Genomic DNA, 17,655 nt, shown 5'->3' on the forward strand with positions numbered 1-17,655 from the left:
TTGAGCAATGCTGGGATGCTACCCAGCTCTCGCTGGACAAACTAGCTCCGAAGTTCTCAGTGAAAAGTCAGGTGATTTATACAGTTTTGGTGAGAGATTACAATATTTTATATGAATATTTATTAAAATTACATCATCTAGTTATAATATTCATATTAGGTGGGATTCAGGTGGAGTGTGAGGTGGAGTCGTTCTTTTGGGTAGATTCCTGGGGGTCATTCCTGTTTCTTCGGCCTCATGAGGGTCGTTTTCTCTGTTCCTCATTGTCATGAACTTCTCAGCTCTTCCTGACTACGTGCAAAAGTCTTACTAAAAAGACCCCTTTACTCAACTCTTCACCCCCCAAATGTCCATCCTATCTAATGTATGACTACTAGGCCAACTTTTTGTTATCTTTCATTAGGATAGAGCATACCAGGTGCAAGCAGACCTCTCACAGGCCTCTGGGAGCCTGCTGCCTTCTTTCTCTTAACTAATCTCATAACACATGCTCTCTGTCTCTGTCATTTTAATCTAAATGCAGCATTCCTCAAAGTGGGATCTGTGATCCTCCCTTCAGAGCAGGATTCTAGCATCTAAAAATCCTTGCTCTGTTTCATCCATAAAAAAAAAATATTTCAATCTGTCTTGTACAGGAAAAAAGACACTGCTGGGCTCTTGCATCACTAATTGTTGCTTAGGGAGGAAATAGAAATCAACTGGAATTTACTGTGTTTCAAGAAATATTATCCAGGTATGACAAGAACATCTAAATGTAACGTAATAAACCAGCAAACAAAATAGTTCTCTCTACAACACTGCATCTTCTGGATTACAACACAATCTCCTCACTTATCTGTCTGGTTTTGTTAAGGATGCCAGGAGAAGTTACCTCTTTCAGCCCCAGACCAGCACCCTCTTGCCCAACCACTGGAGCCCAATCCTGTGGCTGGAGGGCCTATGCTCCCTGTCCAGGCTGAGGGACAGACCTGCCATTTCACCATATGCAGATTCAGTAATGAAGCTGAACACACACCTCTGAGACACACAGACACAGAGAAAGGAGACTGAGACAACTGATGAGACACACTGCCCCAGGCAAGGCACTGGCACACCTAAGCACAGCAAGCCCTTCCTCCTCTGGAAATGGCAGAGACAGGATGTCACTAGTGCAGACACCCAAATGACAGTCTCTAAGTTCAAAACCACACACATATACTCAGGTTTCCTGAGTCTGAACACAGCCACCTTGCTGCTCAGTACCCCTGCACGAATCTCAGCCCTCTTGCTCATCCTATGGATTTCCCTATGCAACAGTTGTTTCAGCTTGGTATACACTGTAAACACATTGCCCTCATGTGCTCATCCCCAGCTCACCTCCCACTCCCATTCGTGCCCAGACCCATTGGTGCCCAGTGCACCAAAGAAGGAGATTTGTCCCTGTTTTTATGGGGCTCCTCTCTTAAGTCAAGCAAAGCAGAACTCCTTGGCTTGACCCTTCCCTCTAGGGCTCACGTTCTTAGGGGAGATACTGCAGCTTTTGCCCTTCAGCCTTTTCCAGTATTCCTTCAAGAGAAGAAGTCCCCACCTGACTTGTTGATCTGATGCATTCAGTGACACAGACTGCGTGCAAGAAGCAGTTTCTCTGTTCTGGGCTGTGAAGACCTTGTTTATCAAGGTGAGATAGAGTAATTCCAAACTTGTGTAATTCTTCCTCTGCAGTAGGTGCACATGTATCTCAGTACATGTATCTCTCTCGTGGCCCAGACCACCAGGTCAAATGCGAAAATCCTGTGCCCTACGGCCTCCAGTAGCTGCTTGTAGGATTGTAAACATCCTGGTGGCTGGGAAAAAAATCTTACTTCTGTGAGACTTCTGTTTGAGTAGTGAGGACTGGCAAGAGAAGGGACAGAGCAACAGGCAGGACTTGGTTGTTTAGTAAAGTAATTCAACTGCAACTGATGAGAATGAGAAAAATGATGACTGTGCCTGCCATGAGTGATTCTGTCTCTATGAAATCTAACATATCTGGCAGAGAGAGCATCATAATCTAATGGGAACACTGGAGGAGAAGAAGATGGTCAGTTCTCCAGACTTGCTGAAGGGGCACAAAAGAGTTTCAGTCACCTGTTTGGTGAGTTAAAATGTCTGGCAGAGACCCATTTTGGCAAAGTCAGGAGTCCACATGGTTATGGGAATAACCTCAAAAGGAGTGATCGTCAGTCCTTCCCTCTTGCCTGTTATCCTTCATTCTGCTGTTGGCAGAAGATTGTCTAAAGGTTGTGAGAGACAGCATTAATTCTGATTGCAGTCCTTGCTGAAATCTGGACTGCCCAAAATGAGAAAATCAGCAGACAGGATAGAGAATTAGGTTCAACAAATGTAAGAGATGGCAGAAGGACTGAAGGCAGCTTGCTGAGGATTATGTGAGCAATCCAACTCACCTCATGCATGTGTAGTGGTTTTAAATCTAGGCCTACCTTGGTGACCAGATTGTAACCAAGGAACCAAGGCCATGTTCTCAGTATTCCATACGATTTTTATGTAAGCAAGAGTATAAGAAGAGAGAGGAAGTTCTCATTCTCTTTTCTTCTGGCGGACTGAAGGCAAAGGGTCTTTGTTATCGCTCTGCCCGGGCGAAGGAGTGAAGCCTAGTGTGCCTACTTGGCCTTGAGAGGCAGATAGTGCCAGAGGTCGTTTGGTGTGGTTCGCTGTTCTCTTGAGGGAAGTATTTGCTTTTTATCCCTTTTTATCCTTTTTTCCCTTTTCCCTTTCCCTTCCCTTTTACCTTTTGGGGGGTTCTCTGTGGGTGTTATATTGTATATAATTCTATTTATATATATATAAATGTGTTTCACTTGAAATTCAATTTGGTTTGGGTTCTCTTGATTTTTTTCATGATCTTTTTGGTCTACCATTAGAGAGAGAGAGGGAGGGGGAAGGTTTTGGTCCTGTGGTCCGAGCACTTGGCTGAGAGCCAAGTCCAACCTAGAACATTTTTTGAAGGTTCCACTGAGATTACCAATGGGTTGTTTTGGTAACAATTCCTGGGCAGGTGGCCAAGTTCTGCCAAATACCGATTTTGTTTGGGAACAGCTCTGGGATCGCAGCCAAGAGGAATTTGTTTATATAAATATACCTCTTGTTTAATAACAGTGAAGACAACTATATACATAATGGCCACTTTCTTAATTTTCACTGTACTTTTAGCAGCCTTCGCACCTATTCTGGGCTACTACATGTGGGAGAATCCAAATCCAAAGGTGTTCAATTGGCGAGACATTAGGGAAAGGTATTCTTCCTTGACATTAAATGCTGGATGATAGAGATTCCCAAACTGACTGTTACCTCCAATTACTATCTAAATTGTGTGACAACAATTTTGTTAATGATGAAGGTGATGAAAATATTATTTAAAATTGGAAGGATTGTGTTATGCTGGTTTCCTTGTTATAGGAAAGGTCGAGCCTCGAAGGGATTAGCTGGAGCTTTGGAAAGGGGCTTGAAAAGGGCAGTTCCTGATTGGCAAGGAGCATGGGAAAAGTTTAGTAAATGGATAGGGCGTGTGGCAGCTCCCATTACTTGGGACTTCAGAACAGGCTTTTGATCCTAGTGAGATAACCCGTCGTTTAATGAAGGGTTGTCTTACATACAAGAATCCAAATACACAAATCTCTGCTCTATGCTGGGGCCTGGCTACTGCTTATCAAACCGCTGTAGACCACACTCAGAAGGCTAAGGCTGAGACAGGGACGTAAACTATGCCACTCGGAATCAGTGGTGTTCCTATAGAGTCTACCAAGACCAGAGTCCACATGCCACTCGAAGCCAGCACAGCTTCAACCAAACCTGCTGACATTGGAGTTCCAATTATGGACTTTATGAACGTGGGAACTCAAATGACAACACCTACAGTCAACTCTATGACCGAGATCGGGACCCATATCACAAATTCTGAAATCACTGTTGCCCCTATAACAAAAAAGAAGACGTGGATAAGGGACAATGCAGCGTCCATAAGCCTAGCTCCACAACTGTAGAAGAAGAAGAAGAAGTAGTCGTGAGAGAAAGAACACGTCCCAAAGAATTAGGGGCACGTCCGAAAGAGAAGGAGGAAAGGGCAGCAGCTCAGATGCACAGAGGAGATGGAGGGTAAGAGGTTTTTTTCCTGGGTGGAACTTCATTTGTTTGGTGTCAGAACCCCTGTACTGAAACGGTAAGTCTGAGTCCCCAAATGCATTAAGAATAAACATTCTTCCCACACAAAAGGTACCAACACAGGAAGGTCTCTGTGTGCATTGAGTGCCAAGAGTGGCTCACCCATTGCACAGGAGGGATGCATGGTAAAGTCTCTTTTAGCCGACTGGAGGTTCATTTGTTTGTTTTCAGAAGCCCTGTGCTTAATAGGTCATTCTGAGTCCACAAAAGGGCTAAGAATGAAGATTCCTCCCAGGCAAAAGGTGCAAGCAAAGGAAGCTCTGTGTGTGTATCAAGTGCCAAGAGTGACTCACCAATTGCACAGGAGAGATAGATGATATGGGGTTTTTTTTCCTGGATGGAAATTCATTTGTTTGCTGTCAATACCCCTACGCTGAAATGGTCCGTCAGAGTCTCCAAATGGATTAAGAATGAAGATTCCTCGCAGACCAAAGGTGCCAGCAGCACTTGATACACACACAGAGCTTCCTTTGCTTGCATCTTGTGCAATTGGTGCGCCACTCTTGGCACTCCATGCACACAAAGAGTTTCCTGTGGTGGCACCATTGATTTGAGAGGAATCTTCATTCTTAGGCCATTTGGAAACTCTGACGGACCATTTCGGTGTAGGGGTATTGACAGCAAACAAATGAAGTTCCATCCAGGGAAAAAAAAACCATATCATCCATCTCTCCTGTGCAATTGGTGAGCCACTCTTGGTACTTGATACACACACAGAGCTTCCTTTACTGGCACCTTTTGCCTGGGAGGAATCTTCATTCTTAGCCCTTTTGTGGACTCAGAATGACCTCTTAAGCACAGGGCTTCTGAAAACAAACAAATGAACCTCCAGTCGGCTAAAAGAGACCTTACCATGCATCTCTCCTGTGCAATGGGTGAACCACTCTTGGCACTCCATGCACACATAGAAAACTTTCTGTGCTGCCACCTTTTGTCTGGGAGGAATCTTCTTTCTTAGTTCATTTGTAGACTCCGGTTTAAAATTACAGCGCAGGGATTCTGACACCAAAGAAATGAAATCCCACCCAGGATAAAAAGCCTTAATCCTCCATCTCTCCTGTGCAACTGCTGAGCCACTCTTGTCGCTCCATGCACACATAGACAACTTTCTCTGGTGGCACCTTTTCTCTCTAAAGAATCTTCATTCTTAGTCCATCTTGGGACGCATGACTGACCATTTCAACGCTGGGGTTCTGACACCACACAAATGAGGTTCCATCCAGGAAAAAATGCCCCTACCCTCCATCTCTCCTGTGCAACTGGTAAACCACTCTTGGCACTCCATGGACTCTGAGAGCTTTCTGTGCTGGCATCTTTTGTCTAGGAGGAATCTTCATTCTTAGTCCATTTGAGAAAAGAGAGCGAGAGCTTCCTCTCTCTTCTTATTTATACTTTTGCTTACGTAAAAATCATATGGAATACTGGGAACATGGCCTTGGTTTCTTGGTTACAATCTGGTCACCAAGAAAGGTGTAGACTGAAAACCACTACATTCTCCACCCCTTATTCTAAACTATTTTTATGAAACACTTATATTTTACTTATTTGCTTATATCCAACCCATATATACACATATATATACAGTCCTTTGGATCAGTAGTTTTGTGGTAGAAGATTGGCTTCAGCATTAATATTAACTTGGTTTGGAGTCTTGGCACTTTGGTTACAATTACAGTTCAGGTTTAGGACTGGTTCATTGTTTCATTGTCAGATACTGGTATCAGCCTTGGTCAGGTCTCTCTCATTTGGTAACTGGTTTCCTGTAAAACAATTTGAAGCACAAAGTTAGTTTTTTTCCAAGGATAAATTTCCTTGAGACACACACTGCATTTTTCCATCCTTCTTCATCACCCACCAAGTGTAATCTGGCCCTTGAGTGAAGACAAGTCCATGAATGGGTTTGTCTTGGCCCGAGGTAGGGGTAATTCAAACAGCTTTACCCAACATACCTCTCAGGTGAATCACTGGAACTTTGTCTCCATCTACAGTGTGGAGGGATTCTGCTTGGGCAAGGCCAGCTCGGTTGACAGAGCCTCTAGTATTTACTAACCAGGTGACCTTGGCTAAGTGTTTATTCCAATTCTTAAAATTTCCCCCCCATAGTGCTTTTAAAGTTGTTTTTAACAGTCCATTATACCTTTCAATTTTTCCAGCAGCGGGTGCATGATATGGAATGTGATCGACCTATTCAATACCATGCTCCCGTGCCCACGTGACCACTAGATTATTCTTGAAATGTGTCCCATTGTTCGACTCAATTCGTTCTGGAGTGCCATGTCTCTACAGGACTTGCTTTTCAAGACCCATTATAGTATTCTGGGTCGTTGCCTGTGGCACTGAATATGTCTCTAACTATCCAGTGGTTGCTTCCACCATGGTAAGCACATAGCATTTACCTTGGCGGGTCTGTGGCAACGTGATATAATCGACCTGCCATGCTTCTTCGTATTTATACTTGTTCCAGCGTCCACTATAGGGGCTTCAATCTTCTTGCCTGCTTGATAGTAGCACAGGTTTCACAGTCGTGGATAACCTGGGAAATAGAATCCATGGTTAAATTCACCCCTCGGTCTCGTGCCCATCGGTAGGTAGCATCTCGGCCTTGATGACCTGAAGCATCATGGGCCCATCAGGCGAGGAACAACTCTCCCTTACGTTACCAGTCCAGGTTTATTTGTGACACTTCAATTTGTGCAGCTCTATCCGCTTGTCTGTTGTTATGATATTCTTTGTTGGCTTGACTTTTGGGTATATGGGCATTTACATGGCGGACTCTCACATCTAGTTTCTTTACTTTAGAAGCGATGTCCTGCCACAAATTAGTAGTCCATATGGGTCTTCCTCTGCACTTCCAACTCATGTTTTTCTATCGTTCTAACCATCCCCATGGGGCATTGGCTATTATCCATGAGTTGGTGTAGAGGTAGAGCTTTGGCCATCCCTCTCTTTCTGCAATGTTTAGGGCCAATTGGATGGCTTTGAGTTTTGCAAACTGATTCGATTAGCTTTTACCCTCAGTGGCCTCCGCCACTCGTCGGGTGGGACTCTAAACAACTGCGTTCCATTTCCACTTCTTTCCTATAATATGGCAAGAACCATCAGTGAAAAGAGTATAACGTGTTTCTTCATCTGGCAGTTGATTATATGGCAGAGCTTTTTCAGTTTGACTTTCTGGTTCTTCTTCTTCTTCATCTGCCAGACTGAAGTTCCCACGTTCAGGTCAATTAGTTATGATTTCTAAAATTCTGGGGCGATTCGAGTTTTCAATTTGCACACGTTGCGTAATCAAAGTAATCCACTTGCTCCACATAGTATCGGTAGCATGATGTGTAGGAGGCACTTTCTCTTTTGAACATTCAACTCAGCACCAGTAGTTGGGGTGCTAGGAAGAGTTGTGCTTCAGTGCCAATTACTTCTGAGGTTGCTTGTATGCCTTCATATACCGCCAGTATTTTCTTCTCCATAGGGGTGTAGTTGGCTTCAGATCCTCTGTAGCTTCGGCTCCAGAAGCCAAGTGGTTGCTCTCGTGTTTCGCCAGGCATTTTTTGCGAGAGGTTCCAGGAGGGACTGTTATCTCCAGATGCAGTGTAAAGTACATTCTTTACATCTGGTCCCATCCTAACTGGTCCAAGAGCCACGGCATGTGTAATCTTTTGCTTGATTTGCCTGAAAGCCTGCTGTTGTTCAGGACTCCGTTGATAATTGGTTTTTTTATGGGTCACAAAATAAAGAGGGTTCACAATTTGGTTGTACTCTGGGATGTGCATTTTCCAGAAGCCTATGGCTCCTAGAAAAGCTTGGGTTTCCTTTTTGTTTGTCGGTGGAGTCATTGCTACGACTTTATTGATGACGTTGGTTGGAATCTGGCGCTTTCCATCGTGCCATTTCACCCCTAGGAATTGGATTTCTCTGGCAGGTCCTTTGACTTTGCTCTTTTTGATGGCGAAACTGGCTTTGAGGAGAATCTGGATGATTTTTTCTCTTTGGACGAAAATTTCCTTTGCTGTATCCCCCCATACAATGATGTCATCAATGTATTGTATGTGTTCTGGGGTCTCACCCTTCTCCAGTACAACCTGAATCAACCCATGACAAATGGTTTTGTGTTTCCGCCCCTGTGGCAGTCGATTTCAGGTACACTGAACGCCCTTCCAGGTGAAAGCAAACTGCGACCTGCACTCTTCAGCCAAGGAAATGGAGAAAAATGCATTTGCTATATCAATAGTGGCATACCACTTCGCTGTCTTGGACTCCAGCTCATACTGGAGCTCCAACATATCTGGTACAGCGGCACTTAATGGTGGCGTGACTTCATTCAAACCACAGTAGTCTACCGTCAGTCTCCATTCTCCATCGGATTTGCGTACAGGCCAAATGGGGCTGTTGAAGGGTGAGTGAGTCTTACTGACCACACCTTGACTTCTAATTTCCAGATTGTCTTATGAATGGGGATCACAGCATCTCGATTGGTCCGGTATTGTTGCTTATGCACTGTTGAAGTGGTTATTGGCACTTGTTGATTGTCGACTCGCAGGAATCCTACAACAGAAGGATCTTCTGAGAGACCAGGCAGGGCAGACAATTGCTTGGATTTCTCTTCAGTCACCGTGGCTACACCGAAAGCCCATTGGTACCCCTTCGGGTTCTTGAAGTATCCTCTTCTGAGGTAATCAATACCAAGGATACAAGGGGCTTCTGGCCCTGTTACAATGGAACGTTTTTCCCATTGGTCTCCAGTCAAGCTTACTTCAGCTTCTACCATTGACAACTCTAGCAACCCTCCTGTCACTCCAGAAATAGAAACAGTCTCCATAGTCTTGTGTTCAGATGGCATCAATGTATACTGGGCACCTGTATCTATCAAAGCTAGGTATCTCTATGGATTCGATGTGCCAGGGCATCGAACCTACACAACCCAGTAAACCCGATTGTCTTCCTGGTCCCTTTCCTTCTCCTGGTAGAAGGCAGGGTCCCTCTATTGGCCTTTGTCAGAGCATTCACTATCGGATGTCCTCTTTGCTCTACCAGAGGCCTTTTTGTTGTCAGGGAAGTGGGCTTCAGCCTTATTGTGTTGTGGAGATCACAATTGCTTTTCCATGAAATTTGCATCAAAGACAAGTTTCTTATTGGTTTTATTCTGCTTCAGCTCTCTCACTCTGGCCTCAAGTTTGGAAGTGGGTTGCCCATCCCATTTTTTCATGTTCTCTCCCTGTTTGCGCAGGTAGGACCACAAGTGATTGGTGTTTAGGGTCCTTCCTTCTGCGTGTAAGGGGAGGAGTTGTTGACCGAGATCTGGACCAAGATCGAGGTTGAGGTCGAGCTCATGGTCTCTACTGCTTTACTGGTCTGTCTCTGTAGTCTCGGGAATCGCTGTCGTCTCTGTCTTTGTAATCATCCTCATAACTGGAATATTCATAATCTCTCTCCATTCTTTCCTTAGAGGGGGTGGATTGACGTCGGACATTATAGAGATCTTCCAAATTCTCTGCTATGCTCTGTATCCATTGACACATGGTTTCTACATCCGGTTCATCTGCCTTTGGATGGAATACTGAAATCAAACAGTTGATGTATGGTGCAGGGGTACCTTTAATCACACTTCTCCGCATTGGATTGGTACATGGGAGATTCGCGGGGTCTAAGATATCATAATAGTCCAGATTACTATAGATGAGTTCAAGTGTGGCCAATTCCCTTAGGTATTGAACACCTTCTTCTGCAGTTGTCCACTTTCCTGGAGAACTCGTTAAATATTCTTTAAATATCTTAAATATCTCTCTCTCACAGCATTAAGGATCCAGAGTTAGATACTATGATTATATGGCTCTCGTGCAATTCCCTGTTCGATTTCACGGTCTCGAGCCAGAGATCCCAACTGCTGTGCTTTGTGACATTCCAACATGTGGCTTCTAGTTCCATTATCCCAGCATCGTACCAACCAGGTTAGAATCCGTTCACCAGGCCGGTGACTGTAAACTTTTCTTAAATCTCGGAGTTCTGCTCGGTTCAATGATCGTAATACTTCAGATGTTCGCACGACTCCCGCTTCAGGATGGATGTCCCTCCTATCCATTTTCACTTCTCTTTTGACATATCTATGCGGAACTGCTTCCACTCTGCCTCTCTCATGTGGAGGTGGAGACGGAACATGCCATGGGAATGGGTTTCCATGTTGTGGAGGTGGAGCCAGAGGTTGAGTATGCTGCTGGGATGGTTTTCTGGCTTGTGGAGATGGAGACTGAGCATGGCGCCTGGATGGGCTTCTCGTGGGTGGAGATATTGAACAGTCCTCTGGATCCTGGGATGAGGATCTCAAATAGTTTTCCATCTCTTCTGTGGAGCAGTCAAGAGGAGTGTAGTCAGGTGTCAACATTCTCCTTGGTGGTTTTTGTGTTTCATCAGGCATCTGAGCTGCTGCCCCTTCCTCCTTCTCTTTTGGACGTGCCCCTAATTCTTTGGGACGTGTTCTTTCTCTCATGACTACTTCTTCTTCTTCTACAGTTGTGGAGCTTAGGTTTGTGGACCTTGCATTGTCCCTTATCCATGTCTTCTTTTTTGTTATAGGGGCAACAATGATTTCAGAATTTGTGGTATGAGTCCCGATCTCGGTCATAGAGTTGACTGTAGGTGTTGTCATTTGAGTTCCCACGTTCATAAAGTCCATAATTGGAACTCCAATGTCAGCAGGTTTGGTCGAAGCTGTGCTGGCTTCGAGTGGCATGTGGACTCTGGTCTTGGTGGACTCTATAGGAACACCACTGATTCCGAGTGGCATAGTTTACGTCCCTGTCTCAGCCTTAGCCTTCTGAGTGTGGTCTACAGCGGTTTGATAAGCAGTAGCCAGGCCCCAGCATAGAGCAGAGATTTGTGTATTTGGATTCTTGTATGTAAGACAACCCTCCATTAAATGACGGGTTATCTCACTAGGATCAAAACCTGTTCTAAAGTCCCAAGTAATGGGAGCTGCCACACACCCTATCCATTTACCAAACTTTTCCCATGCTCCTTGCCAACCAGGAGGGGCCACTGCAAGTCCTCTGTTCCTGCTCGCAGCAGAACAATCTTCCCATTTACCTCCTGAAGCTCTGGGCCTTGTCGCCGTTGTCCTCTGAACACTGCCAGTGTCAGAGAGGTCCCTGTAATCTTGGGCAGATCTTCCAGGGCTGCATGGAAGCCCCTGTGGACTACTGAGAGGTGGGAATGGCTCCTCCACCTGAGCCTCCCAGCTGGGCCACCAGGAGATGCCACTGAGGTTGCCTGCAGCACTGAGCAAATGCCATGGCACCATGGAGAGCAGAGGGCTGTGGGCAGGGAATGCTCCTTGATCTACATTTCCCTTCCAGACCAGGGAGCACAAAGCCCTTCTGCGAAAAAAGGTTTGGAAAAGGAGAGAAAGTCTGTACCAACAGAGTTCAAGAGACCATGACCTCTTAAACAGTGTCAGTGCTCAGAAGTCACTAGGACAAGGCCCAGAGTCTTCTGAGGTACCTGGGCAGTTTGGTCTGCCCAGAGCAGTTGATAGGAGCGCAAGACCTCCAGAGCTGCATGTAGACCTGCTGGGGTTATTCTGGGGTACCCTGAGTCACGAGAGCCCTTGAGCAGCCACCAAAAGGCAAAGTCTTGGGAGACAACAAATGCAGGTGATTGCAGAGAAGCACCTCTTGATTCTGGAATTGGGTTAAAAGTTCTGGAAATGCCCTTGACAACAGCAGAACTTTGAGGATATGAGCTCTGTTATCCCTGGAATGGCCAAGTCTGAGGCACTGTGTCCACTGAAGTCCACAATGGGTGACTCAGGCTTGCCCGGAGGTCAGGGTTTTTCCCAACTCTTCCACATCATGATGACTCCCACGTTCCCTGGAAGACAGATCCAGTGTCCCTTTCCCCTAAATGTGAAATGCATGGGATGGGCAAAACCATCCCTGACCCAGGGATGGGAGCCAAGAGCTAAGTGTTCCCTGCCCTCAACCTCTTTTCCCCAAAGTTGGCCGTTCAGGCCTCTGGTGTCTGGGTGAAAACGCTGATCAAAAGAGGTCAGTTGTGGTGTGGGTCTCTTTCAGAGAAGGACGCGGTATCTCTTTGATCACAAAACCAGGTTGTGCTTCAGCCTAGGGTTTGCAATCAAGTTCCCCTTGTCCGCCACTTCTCCTGCGGGGACATCCTACCGCTGAATATGGACTTTCCTTGCCACATCCCTGGGCAGATGAGTCTCTTCCTCCAGATGGGGTTGTGCAGTTTGGACTTGTTGCCTCAATTCACTCACATTCTTCTGTATGTTTACGATGACCTGTGAGAAGACACATCCCTCTGAGCCTGAGTGCCTGCACTGAAAGCTCCTGAGAGCTGATCTGAGGTGTCCCTCGTGGCTAAATTTAAGAGTGACTGTGGCCATGCTCAGCATCAAGGAGGAGAAGTGAAAAAGGCAATCAACATTACGCAAATCCATTTAAACTGACATTGCACAGTGGTATGAGGTCTGCAAGTAAAGTGGCCTTCGGAAGCTGTGACACAGACAAATAATTTACATGTTTTGGTGGTGTGAAACCAGAGAAAAACATCTGACATGAAAGGGGGAGGGACTTGATCAGCTATGAGGCCTTGGCACATGGTGACACCCAAGTGTTTAGATGTTTCATGAGCAAGGAAGGTTTGTAGCCCCACATGGCTCTGGACACAGCATAAAAGGCTGTGGTGCTGCAGGCTCTGCATCCTCCTCTCCTGCTTCCCTTTCCTCAAAGAATGAGGTAAGCCTGAGTCCACTCCATCTCTCTCTGTGGGCTGAAGTGGTGTCATGGTCACTCGTCGGGTGGGTCCTTGGGTGCCTGAGCTTGGCCCTGACACAGAGTTCCTGAAGAGCTGACAGCCTCTTCATGGTGGTGGTTGGGGAGAGCTGGGAATTGGGGGTTTATTTCCAGCAAGAGGGAATCAAAGAGTCAGAACTGCAGTGGGATCTGCCCAGCAGAATTTACACTTGCAGTGCTGGAAGAAAGTGGCCCAGTGCATTGCCTGACAACTCTGACATAGACAAGTCTGTTGTGGAGATGGGCTGTGTTCCATCTTTCCACAGGTGCCCTAAACCCACTCTCCTAAGTCCTCTTGATAAACCTGGGCAATCTTCTTGTGCTTTTCCATTTGGAGGGTGCGGTGAGGGTTTTGGCAGTTGTAGGCTCAGAGTGTGTTTTTAAAACAAATGGTCAGCGTGGAGGGAGTTGTGGGAAAAAGAGACAGATTGCTCCTGAGGTTTTTGCTCCCTGCTCTCTGTTCCAGCTCTGCTCCTTCATCCAGAGATGTCTTGCTGCACACCCTGTTCCCCATGCCCCTGTGGCCCCTGTGGCCCAACCCCACTCGCCAGCAGCTGCAGTGAGCCCTGTTTCGCCCGCTGCGCTGACTCGACCGTGTACATCGAGGCCTCCCCGGTGGTGGTGACCATGCCGGGCCCCATCCTCACCTCCTTCCTTCAGAGCACAGCCGTGGGATCCTCTCTGTCAGCTGCTGTTGGCAGCTCCCTCAGCTCTGCGGGCGTTCCCATCTCTTCTGGGGGTTACCTTGGTCTTGGGGGTTCTGAGGATAGCACATCATCCCCCTGTTCCTTGGGAAAAGGGCCCATTTGTGTCTCTTCCGGACCCCTGCAAACACCCTTCTTGGTCTCTGCTGTGTGCCACTGCATTTGCTCCTTCTCATTAAAGCTTTTGTGCAGCATCATTGGAGAGTTCTGGCCCTCTGTTCTGCTCCTTCCTCCCTCAGGTTACCACCTGGTGTGCAAGGATCAACACTGGTTGCTCTCCTGAGCTTACCCACAACTGCAGAAAGAGATGCTTGAGCTTTGACCAGAGAACCCTGAGAACATGGATTCAAAATGAGGTTGAAAGGCTTTTGCAGGACTTGATCATCATCGACTAATTCAATATTTGTGAAGCAATTTGATAGGACTGACTGCAAATAAAAAAACAAAATAATTTGAGATCTACAATAACTTGCATTCCATTACGAATTCACACACAGGCACAGAGATGGTGCACATCTGTGTTTTGGTGTGTAAATGTATCTATCAAAAGTTTCCCTTGGTCTCCGTGAAATACTCACGTGACATCCCTTTGCATTTCTCATTAAGTGTGGGCTGGACTTGGAGGAGTGTGGGAGTGGGGCACTGTATCACCCAGGCCTCGTTGTCAGAGATGCTCTTTCAGATATCCCGACCTGATGGTTCTCGAGCTCCGAGAGACATCCCCCTCAGAGGAAGATGCTGACACAGCCTACAGCAGTCCAGGACACCTCTAAGGGCCTCACTCAGGGTGGCTGTTTAGGGGGTGCTGAGACGCTTTACTTTAGTCAGCAGGAGGTTCCATCCTGGCTACAACCCAAGTTGGTAACTCCTGGCAACGGTGTCCAAGACATTTGGGAATTGTTTCCAGAACTGCAGCAACAGAGGTGGTCTTCTACTCAAGCTATGTTTCAGGTAGGGAATGCTGGAAGGCTGTGAGGGGCTGGTGTGGGGCCCCTCGTGTGGGGAAGGACATGTCACTTCCTAAAGGGTTCTCTAAAGGGACACGTCACTTGTCAGCTGGTTCATTCAAGACCTGTCAGGAGGAGGGGGATGGGAGAGGCTGCACCACCACAGCCCAATGGCGGGATATCCCAGGTAGCTGGCTGAGGGCAAGGGTATGGGAAGTGCAGCCCCAGCCTGTGGGGCGATGCCTCTCTGGGCCTCAGGTGCCAGCGTGGCTCAGGGACGGTCCCCAGTGCAAATGTGGAGTGGAGCGTTGCTCTGACCTGCCTGGGCACTGGTGTCAGTGCCCAGGCTGTGTGCTGGGCAGGGCAGTGAGGGCTGGAACAAGTAGTTGTGGCCGAGTGGTGAAGGCGATGGACTAGAAATCCATTGGGGTTTCCCCGCGCAGGTTCGAATCCTGCCAACTACGGGGCAAAGAGTTCTTTTGGGTACACGGATCCCATTCTTCCAGGCTGCCAGGGACAGAAGCTGAGGTTGCCCTCAGGGCTCTTGGCACATGCACACCCAGTACTGCAAAACTCAAAAGGGCCACGGAGGGGCAGGGGAGAGAAGCCCATTGCTGGTGCAGGGTGTTTGCCTTGCAGCCCTGGCACTGAGGGTGGGGGGTAGCCCTGCAAGGGAAAAGAACTTCAGAGATACTGTCAGTATGAAAGAAAGAAATGTGCAGTGAAGCAGTGAAGCTGGAGCTGAACCAGAACCTTCCTAATCTGCACTGAAACAGCAGCACCTGCCGCACACAGGCTGGGCAGTGTGGCCCAGCCTCAGCTCTCACCTCACATCCCAGCCTTCTTCATCTGGCTTTTGTTTTGGTCTCCTCTGCCTGGGCGCTGCTTGCTCTGCCCTGTAGATGGGAGGTGGAAGCTCAAAAATGCAGGCCTCAGCACTGCCCCCTCATTCCTCACCCTTACCGAGAACTCTGTGTTCTCAGAGGGAATATCATAATGAATGGTCTTGTTAATTCAAAGCAAAGGGTCCATCTCTGATTCCCTGGCAGGGCTGGGGCTCAGGAGGAGCAGAGTGGCGCAGCGGGAGCGTGCTGGGCCCATAACCCAGAGGTCGATGGATCGAAACCATCCTCTGCTAAGGCATTTTGCATCGCTGCTACCTCACCCAACAACTTTTACCCTGCACTGCCGCAGCTGTCGCAGCACCCATGCCCGTGACCCCGCTCTGCCTTCTGCCCCTGCTCCCTCACACTACCTCCTGCTTTCTCCTCTGTTTTCTCAGTTGCAAGCACGTGCTCCTCAGCAAGACATGAGATGAATGTGGAGCCGCAGGCAGAGCTTCCCCCCACCTGAAATGGGTGTTCTAGGTATACAGGCCTTCCTCCCTCCCCATCAGGCAGCTCAATCCCCAACTTCCCAACCTCAGGAGGACTCTTCTGGGGCTCTGCAGGTGGACAGAAGGCTGAGGCTACTACTCATGTGAAAGACCAATATGACTGACTCAAAGACCTGGGGAGTTTCTCTGTCCTTGTTGCTTTGCTGCCTGGGCCACTTGTAGGATGATCCAGGAGCAGGTGTTCCCAAGGGACCTTGTGTTGGCTATGAGTCACTGGGTGTTGGTTGCAGAGGGAAGAGGAGGCGCTGCAGGGAGGTCTCTGTAAGAAAAGTGAGTGAGTTGCACAGTGCTACTGCAGTTGTTTCCAGTTGCTTCTGTAACCCTGAAATCTGTGAAGTTTGTGGCCTCTGGGGTCCAAATGCTGGAGTATGTGAATATTCCTGGTGGAACACCATTCTGCAGAGAAGCTATGCCATTGAAGAGGTTTTCAGTAAGGCCTGAGGCAGATGGAGGAGCCTACACTGAAAGAGCTTTTTCCCTATTTAGAACTGGAGAGGCTTTAGAGTGTTGGAGTCCAACTTTATAGGCTCTTGTCTTCCTTGGCCTCTTTGCCTTTCCAGTTTGTCATGAGATTTCCTGAATTCCTCATTGGGTCTTTGTCTCTTCTGAGAGATCCAGCCGATCTGTCATGAGACAGTTGGGCTGGTTCACCTCGGAGAAGAGAAGGTGAGGGCTCTTATGGTGTGTGAAGATGTCTGTGTGGTTTGTCAAAGACTGTGCTTAGGCAGAAAGGGCTTGTTGTACTTTGGGCAAGACAGGCTAGTGAGAGGTCTGGAGTCTGGGACTTGTAAGAGAGGGCAGGCAGGTGTGGGAGAGGGAGCTGTGCTGCTGCTTTGAGGGATGATGTGATTGCGGAGTGCGTGGAGACCCTGAAGGGAGGCTACAGTCAGTGTTGGATGCACAGGGAGGTGGAGAGAGAGGCCTGAGGCTGAGGGTGGTTGGTGAGAGGGTCAAGAAGTGAGGTGCACAGGAGGTCCCATGGTGTAAAGGTGAGCACTCTGGACTCTGAATCAAGCGATCTGAGTTCAACTCTCAGTGGGACCTTTAGTCTTTTGGCTCCCTCAACCCTTCCCTCAGCACACTGACACCGAGGTGGGGACCTCCCACTCGAAGCAGCTCAGGCACAGGAGGATACTTCGGCACAGTCTCCGTGGATGGCAGACACCTCCAAAAGTGAGGTCTGTACTACCCACTTTGGCCAGCTCTTTCCCTTGCTTGACCATAATTAGAGCATTACAAGGTTTCTCTGTGGCATTCCTTGTATTTCCACCTCAAGGCCACTGCTTCTTTCTCTCTGCATTCCTCTGAGAAACTCCTAGTTTTGCTTTCACTACCGCTGTCCTTTCCTTCCTTTTGGAATCAGTTCATGAAGCTCTACCAAGGACAGGGAGTGCCCCATGAGAAGGGATGTATTTGCTGCCATGGGAGAGGGCAGGATCTTCCTTGCAGACCTGGTGGTAACTGGAGGCAGGAAGGACGGGAACAAAGGACCAGGACTCTCCAGTGATGCTGCACAAAGGCTTTAATGAGAAGGAGCAAATGCAGTGGCACACAGCAGAGACCAAGAAGGGCGTTTGCAGGGGGGCGGGAGGCAAAGAAATGAGCCCTTT

The 17,655-nt window shown here is 47.7% G+C and overlaps 3 non-coding genes across 3 annotated transcripts; all 3 read left to right on the forward strand.

The window, feature by feature from the left end:
* The first annotated feature begins 15,031 nt into the window (after positions 1-15,031).
* TRNAS-AGA lies at positions 15,032-15,113 on the forward strand. The gene has a single exon. It is a non-coding gene; the product is annotated as a tRNA-Ser (tRNA).
* Positions 15,114-15,715: 602 nt separating this feature from the next.
* On the forward strand, positions 15,716-15,787 carry TRNAM-CAU. The gene has a single exon. It is a non-coding gene; the product is annotated as a tRNA-Met (tRNA).
* A 1,230-nt stretch (positions 15,788-17,017) lies between these two features.
* On the forward strand, positions 17,018-17,089 carry TRNAQ-CUG. Its single transcript has one exon. It is a non-coding gene; the product is annotated as a tRNA-Gln (tRNA).
* Positions 17,090-17,655: the final 566 nt, after the last annotated feature.

This window comes from Empidonax traillii, unplaced genomic scaffold, assembly GCF_003031625.1.
Source record: "Empidonax traillii isolate 1590-97213 ecotype Southwest subspecies unplaced genomic scaffold, ASM303162v1 scaffold90:size2128546, whole genome shotgun sequence".
Lineage (NCBI taxonomy): Eukaryota > Metazoa > Chordata > Aves > Passeriformes > Tyrannidae > Empidonax > Empidonax traillii.